Consider the following 23,877-nt stretch of genomic DNA (forward strand, 5'->3'; position numbering starts at 1 on the left):
TGGAAATATTTATGGAAGCCTTAAATATGCCAAGGTTAGAGATAAATGAAGCTCAACAATTAACAGTTAAGGTAGGAGGAGATGGATAAAATTGTGATGTGCAACTGATCTACAGGAAAGTCTTTAGGAATAGATTCCATTCCAGTGGAAGTTTGGAAGCTAGAAGAAAAGAAAGTGATAAAGATCTAGAATGTTTTGCTTAACAGTATTTTAAAAGGGGGGGCACCAACATTCTGGCAAAAAGCCGTGATGGTTGTAATACCTAAAGATGGTAAAGACCCATCAGATCCATATTTATATAGGCATATTTCAATTTTAAACCATTATTGTAAAGTGTTTAATTCTACAATGGCTAAAACAATGGTAAAAGTGTTGCAAAAAAAAAAAAAAAAAAATATATATATATATATATATGTATATATATATATATATATATATATATATATATATATATATATATGTGTGTATATAGATCAGTGTAGTTTTGTGGAGGAGAGGCAAATATTTGACAGTATTAATGGAACAATTATGATTCAATTGGAAGCAGAATGTAATAAAATACTATTGTTGTTGGTGGGTCTTAATGCAAAGATAACATTTGACAGATTAAGTTGGGATTTTATGAGTAGGGCAATGGAAACATTTGCCTTTCCTGATACAATAGTAAGATTAATTAGGAGGATATGTGTGGGATCTGAGGTAAACATCAAAGTGGGAGGGATCCACTCCAATATGCTGTGTCTAAACAGAAGAGGCAGTTAGGCATGTTCTCTTCCCCCTTTATTATTTGTGTTATATTTAGAACCACTGGCAAAGAAAATAAGGGACTCAGAAATTTAAGGATATAATTGGTAGGGTATTCAAGAAAAGTTGGTTTTATTTGCAGACGATATTACTTTCTACCTGATAAAACCAGAAAATTACCTCTCACGGTCATGGAACATTCTGAGAAAGTTCCATTTTTTCAGGATATAAAATGAATGAAGATAAAATTGAAGGATACAACTGTTTATGATGTACCCACACATGAAATCGTTCAGCAATACCCATTTATTTTTTATTTTATTTTTATTTTACATTTGTTAACCGGGATAGTCCGACTGGATATATGTCCATTTTCAGCAGAGGCCCGGGGAGTAAAGCTCCCAAAGTAAAAAAAGATCATTACATATCTCAAAAACTTCATTACATGTCACATATCTCGAACAGTGTAATGGAATATTTGGTGAAGAAACATTTAGACAGTAATAGTATATTTACAAAAGAATATCAAGACAATCCATCCACATAACATCTATACAAAATCTAGAGAAAGAATTAGCCAGGCTTGATACAGTAGCAAGTCTGATTTGACCCCAGGTGTAGTTTGAGTTTAGCTTTGAACTGACCTAGAGAAGAGAGTGAGGTAATCTCAGGAGGTAGTAGGTTCCATTTTCTGCCTGCAGAGTTAGTAAAGAGAGAGTCACCGGCTAAGTTATTAGATTTACAAGTCTGGATAAGGAGTCTACTGGAAGAACGCAGTGATCTAGGGTTGTTATAAATAGTAACCAGGTTTTTGAGTGCAGGGGTGTTTTCAGGATTGTATAAAATTTTGTGTGTCATAACTAATTGGTTATACAGTATTAGACTAGGTAGTTGGAGCCATCCAAGCCGAGATAGGTTAATGCAGTGATGTGTCCTGAAAGGAAATCCAGTAGCAAACCTGGCGATGTGATTGTAACAGATTGTGATTTTATTCAGGACAGTCTTACTAGTATTGTGGAGAAGAGGGGATGCGTACAGGAGAGTAGAGAGAAGATAAGATCGAGCAATGGCAACTTTAGCTGGGGGAGTCAGAAAGCTTTTATTCTATACAATGAACCTAGTTTTTTATTGATGGTTTTGATCAATTGATTGACATGTAGGTCAAATTTTAAATTATTATCGATGGTGACACCTAGTAGTTTTGTGGAATGGTCTGGCAAAATTATTGTGCCATCCTTTGCTTTGATTGTAAAGTTAATGCCGCTAGACCTTTGTGTTGGAAGGAATAACAGCATTTTAGTCTTTTTGGGATTCAGTATCAGGCGACGATTTGAGAGCCAGTTTTCTATTGTGTTAAAGGTAGACTGGGTAGTTAACTGTAACTCTGTAGGAGATGTTCCTGAGCAAATTAATGTGGAATCATCTGCATATTGGATACAGCTGACTTTAGGAATGACAGTGTTCAAGTCATTGATGAAGATAGAGAATAACAATGGGCCTAATATAGATCCTTGTGGTACACCCAGGGTGTTAGGTAGCAGGGTGGAGAATTTGGTCTGCCATAGCACGGCCTGTTTTCTACCACTTAGGTATGAATTAAACCATTGTAGGGCTTTAGGATCTAGACAAAGTGATTGTCCCATATTTATGGAAACATGATAAAATGAAGTATTTAGAAGTATGTATTAAGAAGGATACTGTTATGGCAGCTAAGGATATGCGAGAAGAGACTGAAGAAAAGATGATACAAAAACTCAGAAACTGGAAGTTCTTGCCTAGGGAGTATGGATAGCAAGATATATGCAGAACAAATGTTTTTAATCCTTTTAGTTTTATACATAGGTCAGACATATTTTTATGAATCAGATGCAAAGTTGTGAATAGTAATTAATAAAGAGTTGAATGATTTTATCTGAGAGGGGAAGAGGGCAAGAGTCAAGCTGATAAGTTGATCCTTCCAACAGAACAAGGACATTTAGGATTACCTGATTTGAAGGGATATTTTAGAGCTACACAGTTAAGGCTCGTATATATACCACAAGCAGAAAGCTACAATTAAAAGTAGAAATGGATGATGATGAAGCAGGGGGTGAATTCAAGAAATAAGGAAATGGTGGGAATTTGGATGTAGATCCTTAAAGAGAGTAACAACATTCATACAGAACAGGGACAGAGCAAAAAATGAGGCAACATTCAAAGACATTTTGCAAAGTTAGGAACATATGAGAGATGTTTATGAAATATTATATTCATAAAGTAGCAGAAAGTATACTAAGAACTTAATCAACACAGGAATGGAGTAACGAAATTATTCCTATAGGAATGAATGCCAATAGGGGTACAGGGAATAGACAAGAGGGGGCGGGAATTTACTGGTGGAAGCTGACAAAGGAACCAAGGCATTGTGAATAAATAATTAGAGAGGGAAAAGTAACAGAATGAAAAGAGTCCAAGAAGACATTTGGACTGCAGGTTAGAAATTGCCCTCCCTATCAGGGATTGATATCAGAGTATAGGCAAAGAGAAAGGAATTGGAGAATTTGAAATGAAAGACCTGCATTGGTTAAGTTTTTAGTTGAATCTAGAACAGAAGCTGCTGTTAAAATGGATAATTATTGGGGCATATAAAGTATTGCATGATTACTATAGGCTTCAATCAGAGGAGGTCAGAAAAGATTGGGAAGAGAGACTGGATAAGTAATTCAGAAAGAAACAATTGGGTGACATATGTATGGCTCCCAAATATGCAACAAAGTCTAGTAGATTTAAAACTTTTGCCTGGAAGTGTTTGCATAGGTACTTTTATATCCTAAGCAGACTCCAAAGAAGTTTTCCTCAGGTAGATGACAAATGTTGGTGGTATAATGAGGAAGAAAGAGGTACCTGGGAGCATATGGAGAATATGTTTTCAGAGTGTAATGAGTTGACAGACTTTAAAAATTCCCTACAGAGTACTCTGTCCAGAAATACTGGGTGAGCAAATGAGATCACCTAAGGAAATTATTTGAACTAAGATACAGGATCTGAATTGTGTGGACATAGTAAGGCCTTGTTAAGTTTGTTTCTGGAGGCTGCCAAAAAAATCAGTTACTAGAAAATGGAAATCAAAGTTTAAAGCAGCCATACCTGAAGTAGTGACTATTGTAAGACAGACAGAAGAACAGGAAGTGGGATCTTTAGAAAAGGATAGGAGGAAATTACAAGCAAAAATGAAATTGTGGGAACAATGCACGCATAAAAATTGTTTTGTAGGAGGAATAAGGTTTAAGAGAAGGCAGGAATCTAACACTTTATATAATACTGGATTGACTATATTGTGTAGAACAATATATGTGAAGTATAATGTTTGTAAATGTTAAGTTGTTAATATGGCTTGATTACTTTATATAAATGTAAGTTTGTGTCACACGTGATAATTCAATAAAGGTGTTTTAAAAAACAATTGTTGAAAAAGTGAAAAATAATTAGTGGACAAAGGGCCAAAATCAGGGACATTTTTTAAAATATTACTCTAATTCACTTAAAAAGTTAATAATACAACAGGTTTTGCATTAACATACATTTTCTGGAGAATAAGAAGTATGAAACTCTAATGTCTGGAATTGCTGACTGACTGTAATAGTCACTGATTTACCAAAAAACAAACATTTTATAAGGGACAGAGCAGAAAATAAGGCAAAAATCAAAAACATTGTGCAAAGTTAGGAACATGTGAGGGATGTTGTTTCACAGCCAGCAGAAGTGGCTGGAAAAGGATTTGAGGTTTATGCTGTCAAAAAAGGTGAGATGCAGCTCAAGACATACTAGACTTATACATATTAGTAAGTGAAATTAATTTAATTTAAAATGAATGTTCCAAAATACATATTGAGTTTTTAAAATAAAATAATACTTCATTCCTATTTTATATATAATTAAGACAGGAATATAGCAATCTCACTCATGCTCCAGGGATCAAAACCTTGTCATCACAATAAACAAAACATGCTGGAGGGATAGGTTCCTGACCCAGAGACTCCCCATACTCTGAAATAAACTGCCCATACATGTCAAGCAGAGCGCCTCTTTGACCCTCTTCAAAAGGAATCTTGATGATTGTATGGGGGATAGGAAATTCACCCCTGGGATCACGTCAGTCGCCCTGCTAGACAGGGGTCCAGGGAAGTAAATAGTGTGGGAAGACATAGCTAGGGAATTGTTATGGCTAGGCTTGTATAGGCCCTAGGGCCGATAGCCTAGTACCAACCTATGAACCTATGTTGTGTGACATGTCTTTCTTTTTAAGAAACTTTAATATTACAAGTTTAACAACTGCAGGAAATGGGAGTATTTAACACTAAAAGAATAACTGCTGAATGGAAGGTCACTCTATGTTATGTACTCTTGTTATGCAAAGTTCAGATATATTATTTTTAATTTTTGACGGATGGGTCTATTTCTAAGAAGATATAGGAATATTTATACTTGAATTGTTTCTATTGTCCTTTCTATTATGGTATACTCAAAGTGCATAAGAATAATTATTAGATCTCCCTTCAGACCTATTGTATCAGGCTGAGTATACTTTGTTGAAGCCGCAGCAACTTATGTGCACTCAGTTCTAAAATTAGTTAATGAAATATGGCTATTTAAAATACATATTACTCTTTTGGGATGTGTGGCTGCATCCTGTATAAAATATATTCTGACTTTTGTTACTGCAGCACTTTGTAATAACAATAAACATGATGGTGAGTTACTAGGAGTGAGGTGTCTGTTGGACACATACTTTTTTCTAAACATAAAGAAGGAAACAGTTGTAATACATAGATTATTCTAATTCATACACTGTCTTATTTTAACAAAATATATTTTTGCATCTTGTTAGCAAGCAGATAGTGCCATTTATGGCTCCATCATATGTAGGCTGCTATTTAGCATTCAGATTTTTTTTTCATTTTTGTTCTGCTGAGTCATCATTTATAGAAGCATCATACTGCTATCTTTGGAGGTACATAGATGATGGGTTTATTGGGAAGTGAACAAAGTCTGCAAGATTGTAATTTGATAATGCCTCCTTTGCCCTGCCTTAGCTAAGCTATTGATTTGTTATAATGAAAAAAATATCTCAATAACATTTTCCATTATGCACATACATTAAGCTCCATCATAACTCTTTTCTTTACTCTCACACATTACAACATACTCACATATTTTAAAATTCTTACTTGCCTAAATAGAACTAACCTATTTATTTTAATCATCTACTTGAAAATTATTTCATATGTCATGTTCCCAAATACATTATTAATTTTTATTAAGTTTACTTCTTCTGTCTCAGATATATGATCCAGTGTCTAAGACTTTCATTTCCTTTACTATACAATAAGGGAACTTACTCAATAGAGGAAGAATGCCCTCCACAGCTTGAACAACTAAATCAGATATCTTGTTAAGTCCTCTAATGCTAGCTATGAGTCTAAATTAGCAGCCCTAGCTAAAGATAATCATAAGGCATTTTTTAGCCACATCCAATATCTAAAAGGGAATATCCAGCTGTGTGCTGAACTTATAGTCGACAGTACCACTCACACTGAACCTGAGGAAACTGCCAACCTGTTAGCCAATAGATGTGGCAATAACTTCACCTCCTCCCCCCGTCCCCACTAGACATACCCTAAAGCATTCCTGACACCACTCATCTACCGAGTATCTCCAACGAACAGGTCATACAAGCACTCTCTAAGGCCAAAAATACAGCCTCTGTGAGACCAGATAACATCCCAGGCTGCTTACTAAACAATCTAAAACAAGACCTAGTGGAACCACTCAGCACTCTCTTTAACCACAGCTTGAGAACTGGCTTTGTCATGGCAGAATGAAGAGCAGCAACAGTAATTCCCTTGCACAAAGGGGGTCCATCAACTGACCCTGGGAACTATCAACCCATAAGCCTAACCAGGCTTATCTGCAAGGTCACGGAAAACATCATCATGGACCTTATCTATAAAGATATAGGCAACTTTCAAACCCTTTACCTGACCCAGTTTGGTTTTGTGAAGGGTAGATTTTGCTTATTAAACCTCATGGACTTCTTTGTGAATGTCACCAAAGCCCTGGATGAGGGCAAAACAGTACATACTGCCTATCTGATTTAGCCAAGACCTTTGACACAATCCCCCATTCAGGTATCATAGAGAAACTCTCCCCATTGGGGATTAAGCCACACATTACTAGATGGGTAGCAAACTGGCTCACCGACAGAAAGCACACTGTCAAAGTTGGGGAATCCACTTCTACCAGTAGACTAGTTATCAGTGGGGTACCACAAGGATCTCTGCTAAGCTCTCTGCTGTTTGGAATCTATTTCTCTGAAGTCCAGGTGAAAGTAGGTGGCACTGGCTTACCAAATTTGCAGATGACTCTAAACTGGGTACAATCGCAGAGTCTCCCAACGATGTTAACATATTACATAAAGGGTTGACACAGACAAATGATTTGTGCCAAACTCACGGACTAAAACTTAACACAAAAAAATGCCTCATTATCCCCTTTGGCAAAGAAATAGCCCCTGCTAATTATGATATAGATAGCATCCCTCTAAGCTCAAACTCAGTGGAAGGGAGACTTGGGAACACAGGTTGATAGCAATCTAAACTTCGATCACCATGTATCTGTAGTGGTAAGAAAAGCATTCTACAATGCACATCTCATAATTAAGGGCATTACATCCAAGACCAGGGAGGTTATAGCTCCATTGTACTCGACCCTTATCAGACAACTAATTGAGTACAATGCTCCCTTCTGTATGTACCACATCAGAAACGTGCAGCAACTGGAGAGACCACAGAGGGTTCTAACCAAGAGAATGCAGGGCCTCCAAAACATGACATACATGGAAAGACTGAAAGTCCTGTTACTGTACTCTGTATCATACAGGCTACTGAGAGGGGACTTGTGCCTGGCCTACAGAGCAGTCTTGGACCCTGCTGTAATGGAAATGCAGAACATCTGCAAATCAAATGGGACAAGAATAACTTGCTCCATGGATCTCAACTTCTGTTGTGACATTAACAGAACATGCCAGAGGGGCAGATATATCTCCCAGTGATTGCCACTTCTCTGGAATAAGCTCCCACGCCATGTGAAGCAGAGCTCCTCAATGACCCTAGTCAAGACCAACCTTGACAAATGGATGGCTGACCATAAATTCACCCTGGGGCTGGCACCTATGTCCCTCATGGACAGAGGCAGTCGGTGTGGATCACAGAATCACTCTGTTAACAACGACCATCTAACTATTTTTTTAAAACACCTTTATTGAATTATCACTTGTGACACAGGCAAATATACATTTATATAAAAGTAATCAAACTGTATTTACAAGTTCACATTTACAATCATTATACTTCACATAATTTGCTACATATCATATAACCTAAGTGACATTGCATGAATTATTCAATTCCTGCCCTCTTTTTTTTTAGACAAGAAACATCTTTATTAAACCATCACTTATGACAAAGACAATCACACATTTATATAAATGAAAACAAACCACACTGACACAATCCTAGTTGCAAGCATTTTACATCACAAACCATAGTGACACACTCCCATTTGCAAACATTATACATCACTTATAATCTATCTAATCTTTTTCAAACATTACATAGCCCATTTAAGTCCTGCCTTCTTTTAAACCTCATTCCTCCCCTGTATGCATTGTTCCCACAATTCCCATTTTTCCTATGTAGTTTGCTCCTACACTTTTCTAAAGATCTCAGTTCTAGTTGTTTTATCTCTGTTACTATATTCACTACTTCTAGTTTAGTTGGTTTAGATTTTGATTTCCATTTTCTAGTAATTGCTTTTTTTGGCAGCCACCATAATTAGACACAGCAAGGCCTTACCAAGCCTAGGCAATTCTGATTCTGTATCATAGCTCAGAAAAATCATCTCCCTTGCCAGACCAATCTGCCCACCCAGCATCTCCAACATTGCATCCTGCAGGGAATCCTTAAAGTCCACCAATTCCCTGCACTCTCAGAAAATATGTTCCCAATTATCTCTTTCTTCCCTGTCATACCTTCAACATTTGCTGTCTGCTTGAGCAAAAATTCTCTGGAGTCTACTTGGGGTATAGAAATATAAAAATCCTAACTCTTCTAGATTTTGTTGCATATTTGGGAGACATACATATATTCTCCCATTGTTTCTTTGTGAATTGCTTATCCAGTTTCTCTTCGAAAAATCCTTTCTAACCTTCTTTTATTGATGCAATATTTTATATGCTCTACTAATTATGCCTTTTTTAATGGCAGCTTCTTTTCTAGATTCTACTAAAAACTCTACCAGTGCTGGTCTTTCCCTTAGAACCCGCATATTTGTTTCTCTTTGCCTATACTCTGATATCAGTCCCTGATAGGGAAGGCAATCTCTAACCTGCAGTCCAAATATATTGTTGGCATCTTCCCATTCTATCATCTTTCCCTTTCTAGTTATTTGCTCCCAGTACCTTGATTCCTTTGCCAGTTTTCTCCAATAAATTCCAGCCTCCTCTTGCCTATTGTCTATATCCCTAATTGTAGTCATGCCTATCGGCAGAATCTCCTTTCTCCATTCCTGTCTTGGCTTAGTTCTTAGAATACTTTCTGCTACTTTATGGATATAATATTCTGTATGTTTATTGTTATACTCCTTAAAGGCCTGTATCCAAAATTCCAGTCTCTCCTTGTTTCTTGAGCTTTCCTGCCTGTTTCATCATCATCCCTTTCTACTTTGAAATATAGTTTTCTTCTTGTGCTATATAGGAGTCTTAACTGTGTAGCTCTGAAGTCACCCCTCAAATTGGGTAAACCCAGTTCACCCTGTTCTACTGGAAGAATCAACTTATCCCACTTGACTCTTGCCACCCTCCCCTCCCAGATAAAGGCCTTAAGTTATTTATTAATTGCTATCCACAGATTCTCCTCTGGGTGATAAAAATATGCCTGACCTGTATATAAGACTAAAGGGACTAAAACATTGTAACTGCTTGTATCTTTTTATCCGTATCCATAAAACAAAGCTATCATTTTCTCAGTTTTTGTATTACCTTTTTAGTCTCTTCCCACATATCCTTAGCTGCCACACTAGAATCATTTTAATCCATACTCCTAAATACTTCATTTTATTGTGTACCCACAAATATGGATATTCCTGATCCAGTTCAAGTGTGGGTGCATAATTTACCAATACTGTTTTTGTTTTAGCTTCATTAATTTTGTATCCCAAAAAAGATCTGAAACTGTCTCAGAATGTTCCACAACACTGTAATGTCTCTTTCTGGTTTTGGCAGGTATAAAATAATATCATCTGCAAAAAATCCAGATTTTCTTGACTACCATACCAATTATATCCTTGAATTTCTGAGTCCCTTATTTTCTTTGCCAATGGTTCTAAATATAATGCAATAATAAATGGTGAAAGAGCTCACCAGTGCCTGGTTCCTCTGCTCAAGCAGAAATTATCAGAGAGGACCCCACCCACTTTAATTTTCACCTCTGATCCCTCATATATCCTCCTAATCAACCTTATATTTTTTTTCCGGAAATGCAAATACTTCCATTGCCCTGCTCATAGAGTCCCAGCTTACTCTGTCAGATGCTTTCTCTGCATCAAGACCCACCAGCATCAATGGTATTTTCTTACATTCTACTTCCCTCTGGATCATCAGTGTTCTGTTAATGTTGTCAAATGTTTGCCTCCCCTACACATTGCTGTACTTTTACATAAAAAAATTCCAGGATCATTCATCTCTTGCTAGAAGGTGTTTACCTGGTCTGTGTGAGTTGGGAAGCACTGCAGAAAACACAAAATGTGGTTGTTTATTGCTTAGAGGATATAGGAGTCAATGTTCAGTCTTTTTTTTTCTTTGCTATAAATCAGGCAAATTTGCATAGGGTTGGCTATCAGGCAGCAGTGGTTAGCAATACCCTGTATAGTAGCAAATGCCTAGATAGTAAAATTTCCCTGCAAAGTTGGAATTAGAGTCAAAACCTGTTAAACAGTGTGACGTTGTGTGGAAATAAGCTTACAGCAACTAGCTTGCATATTGAGTAGCACTAGCATATCCTAGCATTGTATATAATCTTGCCCTGAACCTCAGAAATTACCCTGGGAAGCCCCTGTTAAAAAACAATCCTCAGTCCCAAGCAGTCTTCACTATTACAGTATCAGACAGGGCAGATACGCAATTTCTAAATGTCTCTGTGGCCAGATTGGTAGATTTGGCCATCCTAAGGAAATGTAGCAATTGTCTCATGTTCTCAGACAATCAGTTAATTATTAAAGAAAATAACATGGTATGAGGGAGACGTAAATACACAATTTTCTTGGAGACAAAAATCTTGTATACAATTGAAGTTGTCAGGAATACCGACACTACATCCCTCACACACACCAATCACCACGTACACAGATTGTCTTATGCTGATGTGCTTAAAAGAAACCTTCCCAAATCTCAAAGACCTCCAATGCCACATAATGGCAACACTGCTCCTCAGTAATCACTGAAGAGCACACTAAAAGCAACACCAAACATCTCATATAAACATACGCCCAATGGTCCCCAAAGACCAAAGCCCATAAAGCAAACATATACTTTACCTAATATTTTTGTTATTGAGGGCTCCATTGTGTAGCACACAGGTGCCCAAGATTAGTTGTCTGTCTGAGGCCAGGATCTGCAATATCACACACACACTCAAGTTACTGCACCCCAGGAACCAATATGATGCTGTCATAGTCCATGTCAGTGTAAACAAACTGAGACATATTACACTTGACTATATGAAAAGCAACATACTGGATCTCTCAGAATATGTGTCACAGATAGGTATGAGGCTTGCATTAAGCAGCATTCTATATTCACCAAGGATGATGCCAAAGTACGAATATAACATTTTTCATTTTAATAACTGGCTTAGTTTCTTGTGGTCTCCTGGGGGATCCAATGTCTGTCAGCATGGGACGACATGGTCAACAGACCACGTTGCTTTGCTAAGGATGATGCACCCATCCCCCCCAGGCTTTCAGATATTGGCTAAAGCTTTATTCAATCCCATTAAAGCAGTTTTAGGCAATGCCAAAAAGACAACACTACCAACATAGTGAAAAAGTCTACAAGCAACCTTAAGGTGTTACTGCTCAATGCTTGGAGCCTAAACAAAGAACTCTACACCCTTCAAGCCCTCTTGCTCTTCACTCTGGAGAATGTAAACATCTGTGCCATGATGAAACTTGGTTTAAAGTAGTAGAAAGTGCTCTGGAAGTGCAAGGCTACAGTGCCTTCCACACATTTAGACCAACAACAGGGCAGAGAGGGGCCAAAAAGGGAGGTGTCTCAATCTATGTTAGCAACAAACATTCCTCCAGATTGGCTAAACAGGATGATGCCATGGAGCGCATCCACATGCAAGTCACGATAAATAAGGACTCTCACCATATCATGGATAGCTACAAGTCACTATCTATGCTCTAGACTCACAACTCTTACCTAAACCTGCTTAAGGTGCTCAGCAAACAACCAAACACCCTATTCATGGGTGACTTTAACTTCCCCCTGTAGACTAGGAAATGTACACTGCCTCAAACTCACAGGCACAATGCTTCCTGGACTTTATTAACACCCACACCCTGGAAGAGATAGTGCATGCACTACCCAGAAGATCAAACATAATGGCTCTGGTACTCAGCAAATCGGAGAGAGTTGTCTGTCCACCCCCTCCCCCTGTGTCATGTCCTCACTTGTAAGGTCAGATCACAAAGCTGTCTCATTTGAAGTAAAAATCAACCCATAAATTTAAGCAAAACCAGTATAAGTTAGGAAATATTCATAGGCAAACTACATCCTATTAAGTGACAGTTTGTCAAACTTCAAGGCTTCCTCAAACCCAAGACCCCAGCTACCTATGCAGAATTATTCACAGAGTCCCTATACATACACGTGAATGGCTGCATACAGGCTGTTCTACCTACCAAAAATAAACCCAAAACAAACACTAAAAACAAACCCCACTGTCTGAATCTTCACCTAAACAGTGTATATAATAAAAGAAGAAAACTCATGGCCAAAATCAGGAAAAGCAATTCAGTTAAAAACAAGTGTTCTCTTATACAATTAAACAAGAAACTTGGAGGTCTTATTAAGTCCAAGAAGGTCAGCTATGAGGTCAGAATAGCCTTGAGGCTATGGACATCAGAAGGCCTTCTCCAACTATGTCCGGAACCTTAGGGGTAACACATAGCAGTGTGCTGAACTTGTGGTGAATGGTTCCACCTTCACTGTTCAGGCTGACATAGCAAATCTACTGGCTGATAAATTCAGTTCAAACTTCACCCCCCTTCCCCAGCTCCACCAGGTGAAATCCCCTCCGACTTACTTCCCTCAGCTATCAGGAGGGACCAGGTGCTGGCAGCACTCACTAAGGCCAAGAACACCACCTCCGTGGATCTTGACAACATCCCTGGTTGCCTCCCGAACAGTCTAAAATATGAACTATCAGGATAATTTGAGGCACTTTTCAAATAGAGCCTTGAAACAGGCTATGTTCCAAGTGAATGGAAGACCACAGCAGTCATTCACCTCCACAAGTGCTGACCATCAACTGACCCAGGGAACTGCAGACCCATCGGTCGAACAAGCCAAATATGCAAAGTCATGGAATGAATTATCATGGAAATGATAAATAAGGACATTGGCAACCTACAGACACTGGAACTGTCCCAATTTGGCTTTGTTAAGGGAAGGTCATGCCTATTAAACTTGATAGATTTCTTTCAGAGAGTCACTAAGACAATGGACAAGGGTAAAACAGTGTATACTGCTTATCTTGACCTGGATAAGGCATTCAGTACAATACCCCATTCAGGCATTGTTGACAAGCTCTCTGAGCTAGGAATAAATTATTTTATAACTTGCTAGATTGCTGGCTGACTCACAGACAAGACCCAAGAAGTCAGGATTGGTGAGACCACTTCCACCAAGAGACTGATCACCAGTGGAGTACTCCAGGGCTCTGTGCTGGTCTCATTCCTGTTTGGCATCTACTTCTTAGAAGTCAAGCAAATGTTCACGGCCTCTGGCTCACTAAGTTCACAGATGATTATAAAGTGGAAGCTATTATTGATTCTTTCCATGCAAAGACACCAACATCTTGCAGGTGGGTTTAACAGACAAATGACGGGTGCCAAAGCCATGGCTTAAAAATCAATGCTTAAAATGCATTATAATGCCCTTTGAGAAACTGTTAATCCAGGTTAATTACTCTATCAATAGAATGCCCCTAAAAGATGACACAGTAGGAAGGGATCTGGGAACATATGTAGACAGAAATCTGGGCTTTGACCAACATGTAGCTAAGATAATAAAAAAAATTGTTCAATGTTGTCTAACTTATAGGTAAGAGTATGGTATCCACGTCCAAGGAAGTTATAGTACCACTCTACTTGGCCCTTATCAGACCTATCATTCAATACAATGTCCCCTTTGGCATGTATCTAACCAGGCACTTGCAGCAGTTGGAATGTCCACAAAGGTTTCCTCACCAGGAGAATTCAGGGCATGAATACACTGTCCTACAATGATTGCCTAAAGGCTCTGTCTCTGCATTCAGTTTCCTACTGGCTGCTGAGAGGGGATCTTTGCCTGGCTTACAGGGCTTCCTCAGCCCCAGCCCCAGCCCCAATGGATCTGCTGCACATGTGGAAAACAAACATCACCAGAAACATGAGATTCAGGGATCTGAACTTTGCTTGTGACATAAACAGAATGTTCTGGAGAGACAGATATGTGTTCCAAAAGATCCATGCACTATGGAATAGGCTCCATATCCATGTAAAACAGAGTTCTTCACTGACCCTATTCAAACAAAACCTTGACAATTGAAAGGGAAATCATAAATTTACCCTAGGTCTAGCCCCCATGTCCCTTATGGACAGAGGCAGTCAATAAGAAAAATATTATCCTAACCCCCCTACAAATCCTTAGTTACCTCCCTACTAACATGCCTGCCACACATAGACACCTATGACACTTGGGACCAAAATGGTTTTGGGTGCGCTGCTAGGCATGTAAGAACCCTAGTAGTTGTTAGCCTAGTAACAACCTATGAACCTATGGATTATAGTCAGGGCTTCTTTCCTTCATGCAAACAGAAAAATAAAATATTCCATGCTGGATAAATGGTCCTTATATCAACAAAAAGTAAAATGTATGAAAAGAGAACACACAGGACCAAACATGGCAAGACCAAATACTTTAATAATAAGGTTAGTGCTTTCATGCCATATACGGCACTTCTTCAGACCATTAAAAATAAAAACTAATTCAATCACTTAAATACAATCATTAAAATCACATGATTAGAACAAACCAATTACAAAACTTCCTGCTAATATAGGTAAGACATAGCCTAAAAACTCATTCATGAAAATACAAAAGAACCCCTCCCCCACATAAAAATACAACAATAACTCATTCACTTAAACAAACTGTGAGCTTTCAAAAAGGGTCTCAAAGGAACTTTACTACTGAGGCCGGGATATTTGTCAGCCTGTAACCTAATAATCCACCGGATTTCATGTTGTTCTGTAATATTCCTTAAGTCTCCAAGGCACATGCTATCTTGCAAATATTCTAAAGCTTTAAATTTAAAAGAATGTGAAGTATCAGAATCAAGAACATGCTTACTGTGTGTGTTTCTGTCATCAAGCCTACGAATTGCTGCTGCATGTTCTCTTGTCCTGTCCCTTAAAGTCCTGTTTGTCTTCCCAATGTAAAAAGATGAACAGGAAACACAAGAAGCTAAATAAACTACATTCTTAGTGGAGCAATTTGCTCTCATCTTAAAATAAAAGCCCTTTCCGAAAACCAGATGCTTACGATAATTTGGTATCATCAATAAACATGCAGAAATTGCACTCCCCACAAGGAAATGTACCCCTGTCACATCTGCATTCATATCTCGATGACCCCCATAACATAATATCCTCTTAAGGGACTTTTTGTTCTTAAAAGAAAAATGTGGATGCTCACAAACTATCTGTTTAAACTTTTCATCAGAGAACAAGATGGGCTAATACTTCCTAACAACCTCACATATCATGTCCATGTTACTAGAGTAATGTAGAGCCAAATTAACATTCTGTCATGTATCCCCATAAGAATGGCTATTTATAAAAAAACCTAGTACTTTTATCCCGGCTTTAGAACCATTATTAGAGACATTTTGTTGCACTTGTGAAAATGACTTGTACATTGCTTTTAACAGTTGTTGTATTAGAAAAACGTTCCATATCTTGAGTTCTAAGGAATGTATACCTCTTAAAGAATTACAAGCTCATAAGAGTCTTTTTATTCACCCTGTAGATAAGGGTGGGGCAACAGTTGTTATGGATAGAAGATTTTATATAGATGCGATGATAGAAATGCTTTCTGACAGCACTGTTTATGTGGTTATTAATAAGAGTGATTTAGTTGTTTTTATCACCTTATTTTGTTCCATGCTGAATGACTGTTTATTAAGCAGGGTTATATCCCTTGATTTATTTAATTATTTCATTGTTGATTTTTCTGTAGTACCAATACTTCACGGTTTACCCTAAATACATAAAGACCCCTTAAGACCACCCATGTGACCAATGCTCTCAGGGTGTGGTTGGGTAATGAAACCTCTTTCAAATTTTGTTGAGAAGGAGACGAGACCATTAGTTGATTCTTTTCTGACCATTCTGAAAGACACAAAGCAATTCCTGGAGGACTTATACAACTGTGTTTGTCATTCTCCTTTGTTGGACCATTGTGTTATGGTCATGCTAGATGTGAAATCTTTATTCACTATGATTCCTAATGATCACTGTCTTGATTTAGTGAGGAGTTTTTAGTTCAAAACAGTTGTTTTGATTCTATCAAGATTAATTTCATTTGTTTATTGATAGAATTGATTGTAGAAAATAATGTGTTTTTGTTTGAAAGGCAATACTATTAGCAGAAACAGGGTGTAGCCATGGGCATGCCCTGTGCCAATAGTTATGCCAGTTTAGTGATGGCTCAATGGGAGAATACTCATGTTTTGAGTAATAATAAATACTCCCATTTTGTCAAGTTCTTCAGAAGATTCGTTGACGATCTTTTTATGTTATGGGCGAGTCCACCAGAGTCGATTGATTAGTTTGTCAATCATTTACATAGTACCACCACATTTCTCAGATTCACTTACAAACATTCATTCAGTATCATGGAATTTTTGAATGTCCAGGCACGAAGGTGTACTGATGGGACCTTCAGTATGAGGTTATATAGAAAAACTTGGGTGAATAACATCCTAAGAACAGATAATATGCACTTGACTCAGGTACTTCGGAATGTAAAATAAACAAGTAGCCCAGAACCACAAGCTTTGAGGCAAAGTTTAATTTTGTAAGTAAAACTTTCACTTTCACAGATGCTTCTTCAGGCAATACAAACCAGTTTCTTATATCACCTCCACGGAGTTGTGGAAGTATCACATTCAAAATCATGAACTTAAAAATGTGTACTATCAGTATTTTGAATATGTTTAAAAAGTACATTATTCTCAACTCCCCTCCTAATATCTGACAAATGATGACATATTCTGTCCTTCAGTTGCTGATTAGTCTTACCTACATAGTATGCAGGGTACTTACAGCACTGAGCCAAATATACTAAGTTCCTGGTTTCACAAGTGCCATATGCCCTCAAAGTAAAAGATGTATTATACAGTGGATGAGTAATAGCCTTATCAGTATAGATGAACCTACAAAAATTAAATCTATTACAAGTATATGTGCCCATTTTATTAGTAAATATTTTGTTAAACTTTATTTGCTCCCTGTAGCATAGCTTATTTTTAAGTTACCTAATCTTCTATACCCAAAGTATGGACCTCTTTCATATAAGTCTTTATGTTATGGGACATGTGATAAAATTGACCAATGCTTCCAAATTATATGCATGACGTTACCTGTATTACAAGTAAATGTAAACATACCATGACACGCATTATCTTTACTTACAGTAGAACCTGTATCTAATGCATTATTTTTGGGCACATACGCTTAGAAAAAGTAGGTTGAAATTGAATTTTCCTATTTTTTAAAAATAAACTCTTTCTCCCTGTTAAGTACATCATTATGATAACCTCTTTGATGGAAATCATGTAAACATATTATTTATTTGGTTATGAAGTTTATTTTCTTCTGTATTTAGTCTTAACAACCTAGCCATCTGATTTTTCGCTATATGTCTAAAAATGAAAGGGGGGATGAATACATTTCCTGACCTTATAAGTTAGTTTGTATCTCTCTTTTAACATCATTCATGAGAGTAATGTCCAAAAAAAAAATTAATCTGTCTATAACTTACATTTTTCTTAAAGGTTAAAAAACTAGTAGTAGTGTGTAAGTAAATAATAATGTCATTAAGATCTACCAATGAACCGTGCCAAATAAAAAACAAATTATCAACAAAACACTTGTAAAAAAACACATTGTTAGAATACTTATTAAACTTATTTGAATAATATAGTCATTCTCCCAGTGATTCAAAACAACATTAGCATATGTGTTCTTGTTTAAAATACTTGTCTTGAAAAATGAAAATATTATTGGACAAAACAACTTCCAAGCGCTTACAAATCAAGTCTATATCAAGATGTATTAAATTGGCTTGAGATGTTACATACGTCTTAACCATTTCAATGCTTTTATTATTAGGAATCGACGTGAACAAAGAGTCCACGTCCAAAGTAACAAAGTACCAATTTATTACATGATTATGCTCTTTCCACGTAAACAACTGCTCCAAGAAGTCATTTGTATCCTTAACAATAGTTGTAGAAGTTTCTAAAAGCTGCAGAAGTTCAAGCAGCGCTTGAAGAAACTGCAGCTACAACATTTACGTTTTGAAGTGTATATACAGGCTCACATTGTCCCTTGTAGGCTACGAATATTAAAGGTGTCCACATATCGGGACAAGTATTCCAAGCTGTTAAAGCAATGGCAGCAGATTAAGCTTTCTTGTTCTTCACAATATATGAAAATTATGAACAGAAGAAACTGTACAGAAAAAGAAGAAAATAAATGGATTTTACGTTTTAGGGCATATTATCCCACCTGGTTTGAATGAGTTTTTTAGTATTAAACCCTATTTAAAGGACCTGCATAATAGGGTAAAATAACCTTGTGTATGAAAAGATGCTGCTTTTCGATTTGGTGTCATATGATTTGTATACCATGTGATTTTTTTGCTGTCATGTGATTTGTATGCCATGTGATTTTTAAGCAGGTATTTAAGGAGTGTGTTTTTAATGTTGGTTTGTATTGCCTGAAGAAGCGTCTGTGAATGTGAAAGTTTTACTTGCAAAATTAAACTTTGGTTCAAAGCTCATGGTTCTGGACTACTTGTTTATTTTACCCTTGCTCCTTTGGATTTGGTTCACCTGGATTTACATCTCAGGCTTTTTGTTCTTCTCCTATATTTAGGAATGTACTAAGAGGCCAAGGGATGAGGATCTCCAGGCTAAACAATGATGACTATGAGTTAGAATCAGATCTTGAGATGATTCAGGGTGAGTTTATTGAAAGAGGCTATAAGAGGAAAGATGTTGACGAGATGGGAGTAGCTATGAGACAGATGAGGTGTGGTCACACTTGACCCTATTTTTCTGTCAATAGGTCTTCTAGGGCCAGCCATTCCTATGGGGGTCAATGACAAAATGTTAATTTGGTTCTACATTAATCTAGTAACATGGACATAATATGTGAGGTTGTTAGGAAGAATTGGCCCATATTTCTCTATGATGAAAAGTTTAAACAGATAGTTGTTGAGTATCCACAGTTTTCTTTAAGAACAAAAAGTCCCTTTAGAGGATGTATGTTATGTTATGTTATGTTATGTTATGTTATGTTATGGGAGTCGAGATATGAATGCAGAGGATGGCAGGGGTACATTTCCTTGTGGGAAGTGCAATTTCTGCATGCTTACTGATGGTACCAATTATTTTAAGCATCCAGTTTTGGGTAGGGACTTTTATTTTAAGGTGAGAGCAAACTGCTCCATGAAGAATGTAGTTTATTTAGCTTCTTGTATTTCCTGTTACTCTTTTTACATTGGGAAGATGAACAGGACTTTAAGAGACAGGGCAAGAGAACATGCAGCAGCAATTCATAGGCTTGATGAGAGAAACACACTTGCTAAGCATGTTCTTGATTTTGATACTTCACATTCTTTTAAATTTAAAGTTTTAGAATATTTGCAAGATAACATGCACCTTGGAGACTTGAGGAATATGAAAGAATATTACAGAACAATATGAAATCCTGTGGATTATTAGGTTACAGGCTGACAAATATCCCAGCCTCAATGGCAAAGATTCTCTGAGACCCTTTTTGAAAGCTTGCAGTTTGTTTAAGTGAATGAGTTATTGTTGTAGTTTTTATGTGGGGGAGAGGTTCTTTTGTATTTTCATGAATGAGTTTTTAGGCTATGTATTACCTATATTAGCAGGAAGTTTTGTCATTGGTTTGTTCTAATCATGTGATTTTAATGATTATATTTAAGTGATTGAATTAGTTTTCATTTTTAACGGTCTGAAGAAGTGCCGTGTATGGCATGAAAACGCTAACCTTCTTATTAAAGTATTTGGTCCTGTGTGTTCTCTTTTCAGACATTTTTCTTTCCTTCATATTTTAAAGCTATGCAGGTTTGTAGATTTTTAACAGGGAGAGGGAGAGGAAGAAGTTCCACGTTGCAGTTCTTTGCCAAGTGGAAACCCCTCCTTACGACTAGAGAGGCAGAGCATTGTTGGGCCTAGGCAGTTTTGAGCCTAAGGTATGGAAATCCTTCTGTAACCCCTCTCCACCAATATCACCTTCAGAGCTGACCATTTCAAATTAAATGAAGTTGTCATAGTAAAAGAAATGTTGGTAACTGGAGGCTGAAAATCAAAATGTTGCAGTACCCGGGACTTTCTCCCGTTGCAGTAGTTGGTGTAGAGTGTCTTGTATAAGGATTAACAAGTAAAATTTTTGAGCAAGGAAGAATGCATTTAAATTCCAAAAGATTAGGGCAATTCATCTGTTGAATTCACTGTTAAGAAAATAGGTGATCAAAAATATATATTTTTTTATAGGAAAAGGATTCTATTTAAAGTTATTTTCAGTGGCAAAACAGGAGATAGAAGGAGACACAGTCCAGATCTGTCTTATGTGATAGCTTTTCAATGTGAAGCAAATTCAGAATAATGTTACTTTAGCCCTTCCCCATGCTTCTTTCTCACTTCCATGCATGTACCAGTGTTCAAGCCCCAAATAAGAGTTCTGATTTTGCAAATAGGAGGTCATCACTTCCAGTTCACTCTGCTCCCTTTTAATCTAATGACAGTACTTCTAGTATTGAAAGTTATCCTGTCCCTGCAGTGGCAATGCTAAGGTTTAATGGCATTCATACACTCCCTTACATATATGACTGTATGGTAGATGCTCAGTCTCTATAGCAGTTATTGGAATACTTGGATATGGTGATTCCCTTTTCAGATACTTTAAGATTCACCTTCTGTGAGAACAAATCATACCTGCTCTCAGACAAGGCATAGGCATTCTTGATAGCTTTAATGGACTTGGCAAAGAAGGGTATTTCTTACAAAGAGTAGGATACAGAAGACATTAGCATGCTTTCAGTGAACAGTTTGTCCAGGACAACTTATTAATCAGGGAGCTCCTGAGTGTCTTTGGCCATATGCTGGTGAATATCCTGAAGATACAGGATGTAAAATGTCATATAAGGAAGTTACATTTGTGTCTTAAGAAGTTCTAAAATCAGAAGAGGAATCCTTTTGGAGTAGTCATTCCCTATGGTTCATTCTGATCAAGGAGTTTCCATGGTGGATAGCTGCAGTTCAGAAAAATCTGAGCAGACCCATCAAGAATTATCTCTTACTTCACTGCTGACAATACATATACACAGCACTCAGGTGGAGAGCTCATCTAAATCTCTTTCTGTGCAGTTGTAGTCCCCAGAACATATATTTGCATATACATGCAGGAGTTGTTATTGGTGTCCCTGGTGAATACCTGTTAAAATGTTTAAGCCCATAACTTGAATCCTTGGAATAGCAAAACTGAAGTGCAAATTAAAGATTACGTATATATATATATATATATATATATATATATATATATATATATATATACACACACACACACACACACACATATACATATATATATATATATATATATATATATATATATATGTGTGTGTGTGTGTGTGTGTGTATATATATATATATATATATATATATATATATATATATATATATATACATATACACGTATATATACACATATACACACATACAAGTAAAGCCTGCAGCACCTCAGACCATTCTCCTTAGTCTGAGGTATAGCAATCTCAGAATTAGTATATGTAAGTAGCAGGGGTGTAAAAGGCACAGTTCCTTTGCAACACATGCTCTAACAACACAACATTGAGTTTTGGAATTTGCTCTTCTTTGTTTGAACTGTACCATATTGCTGAAGTGTTGTGAAATACAAGATCAAGTTTCATATTTACTATGAAGAGCCATCCCTGACAATCAAAGCATTTCACATAGCTAGTATATGACAACACCACAAAGTATGGTATGTAAACAAAAAAGGGGCATATGCACTTACCAGTAGTGCAGAATTATAGTGGTATTTTGAGACCATACTCCAGCTCTAGAAAAAAGGTGGGATTGTATAACTTCCAGGAAAACACAATAAATTGATGGATGGCTTGAATATATCCCTGATGGTATACCACAGGTATAAGCTGAGCTCTGACGTCTTTACCTTTGCTTTTGTGAGATCAGTGTTTTTGAATACCTAGAGCAGTGGTTCCCAGACTTTTTCGATTCTCGGCTCCCTTGTTGAATCCAGGTTTTCCCAAGGCACCCCCCCCCGTCAAATTCTAACAAGTATACTTTGTGAAATAGCTAAATAGAAAATAGAATATTTGTTTAAGGGCTGGGCTATAAGTGAACAAAGCCTTACCTGCTACATTGAATCCAACTCTTGAACATAAACTTTAACAATATGTAAAGCAAAATAAATAATATTTCAATTTCACATGACTGAACCACAATGTGAAATGTTTAGTGCATGCACACTAGCTTTGATTTTTTTGTAAGGGGGTGGCGGTAGAGAAGCAGTAGTGAGCTGGCTAGTACCGGAAAGTACTTTGGCAGGTTTTGCACTGACTGTAATTCCCTTCCCCTCACATGAAATGGTGCGACTTAACAAATGACTGTGCAATGCCATTACAAACTCATGTTTCTTGACAAAAAAGGAGCCCATTTTTGGACGTCTGTCCCAATATCTTGAATAAATACTAACAGTGTTAAGGCAACAGCTTGACAGGACGACGTCCCTATTAGACTTAAAAGACACTGGCACAAGAAAACCTACAACAAAAAAAAATCTTCTCTTTAATCCACCCCAGCCAGAGACACAGATGGGGGAAAAGTCACAGGACATTTAAGCAGCGTGGGTCTGGTAACCAAATATTTTTTCTTGCATCACGGTACCTGTTGATACCCAGAAAAAAAAGTAAAAACACAGAAACTACACCACATTGCCAAACGTTTCTTTGTGGTCCCCATAATCCCAACACAATAACATTTCATAATATATGTTCAGACTACTTTTATCACATAATCTTACCTATAGTATGTACATTCGAGGCATATTTCAAACCACACTACACAATACATTTAACAGTTCCTTACCTATTTCTATTTCTGCTTTATTGATATTATGCTACTACAGCCCCCAATTACACCTACAAACAAAATTCCAACACTACTAAATTTTACACTTTTCGAATCAAAGACAGCACAGTAAGCTTCCACGTGGTCTATTAATATGCTAATTAAAAAGTGCCCCCTTGATATACAGCTTCTGCAGCCATTGGGAATAACGTACTCCAATCATGCATTTGCATTGAATGCGTTAACAGGTGACATTCTGGCTGTGTCCATAAGTTAGTTTACGCGATCTCCGGTACATAGCAGCATCTTTGAAAAGAAAGGCTCAGATATCTTATGTTAC

Source organism: Protopterus annectens, chromosome 8.part0 (assembly GCF_019279795.1).
Source record: "Protopterus annectens isolate FY-2018-M chromosome 8.part0, PAN1.0, whole genome shotgun sequence".
Taxonomy (NCBI): domain Eukaryota; kingdom Metazoa; phylum Chordata; order Ceratodontiformes; family Protopteridae; genus Protopterus; species Protopterus annectens.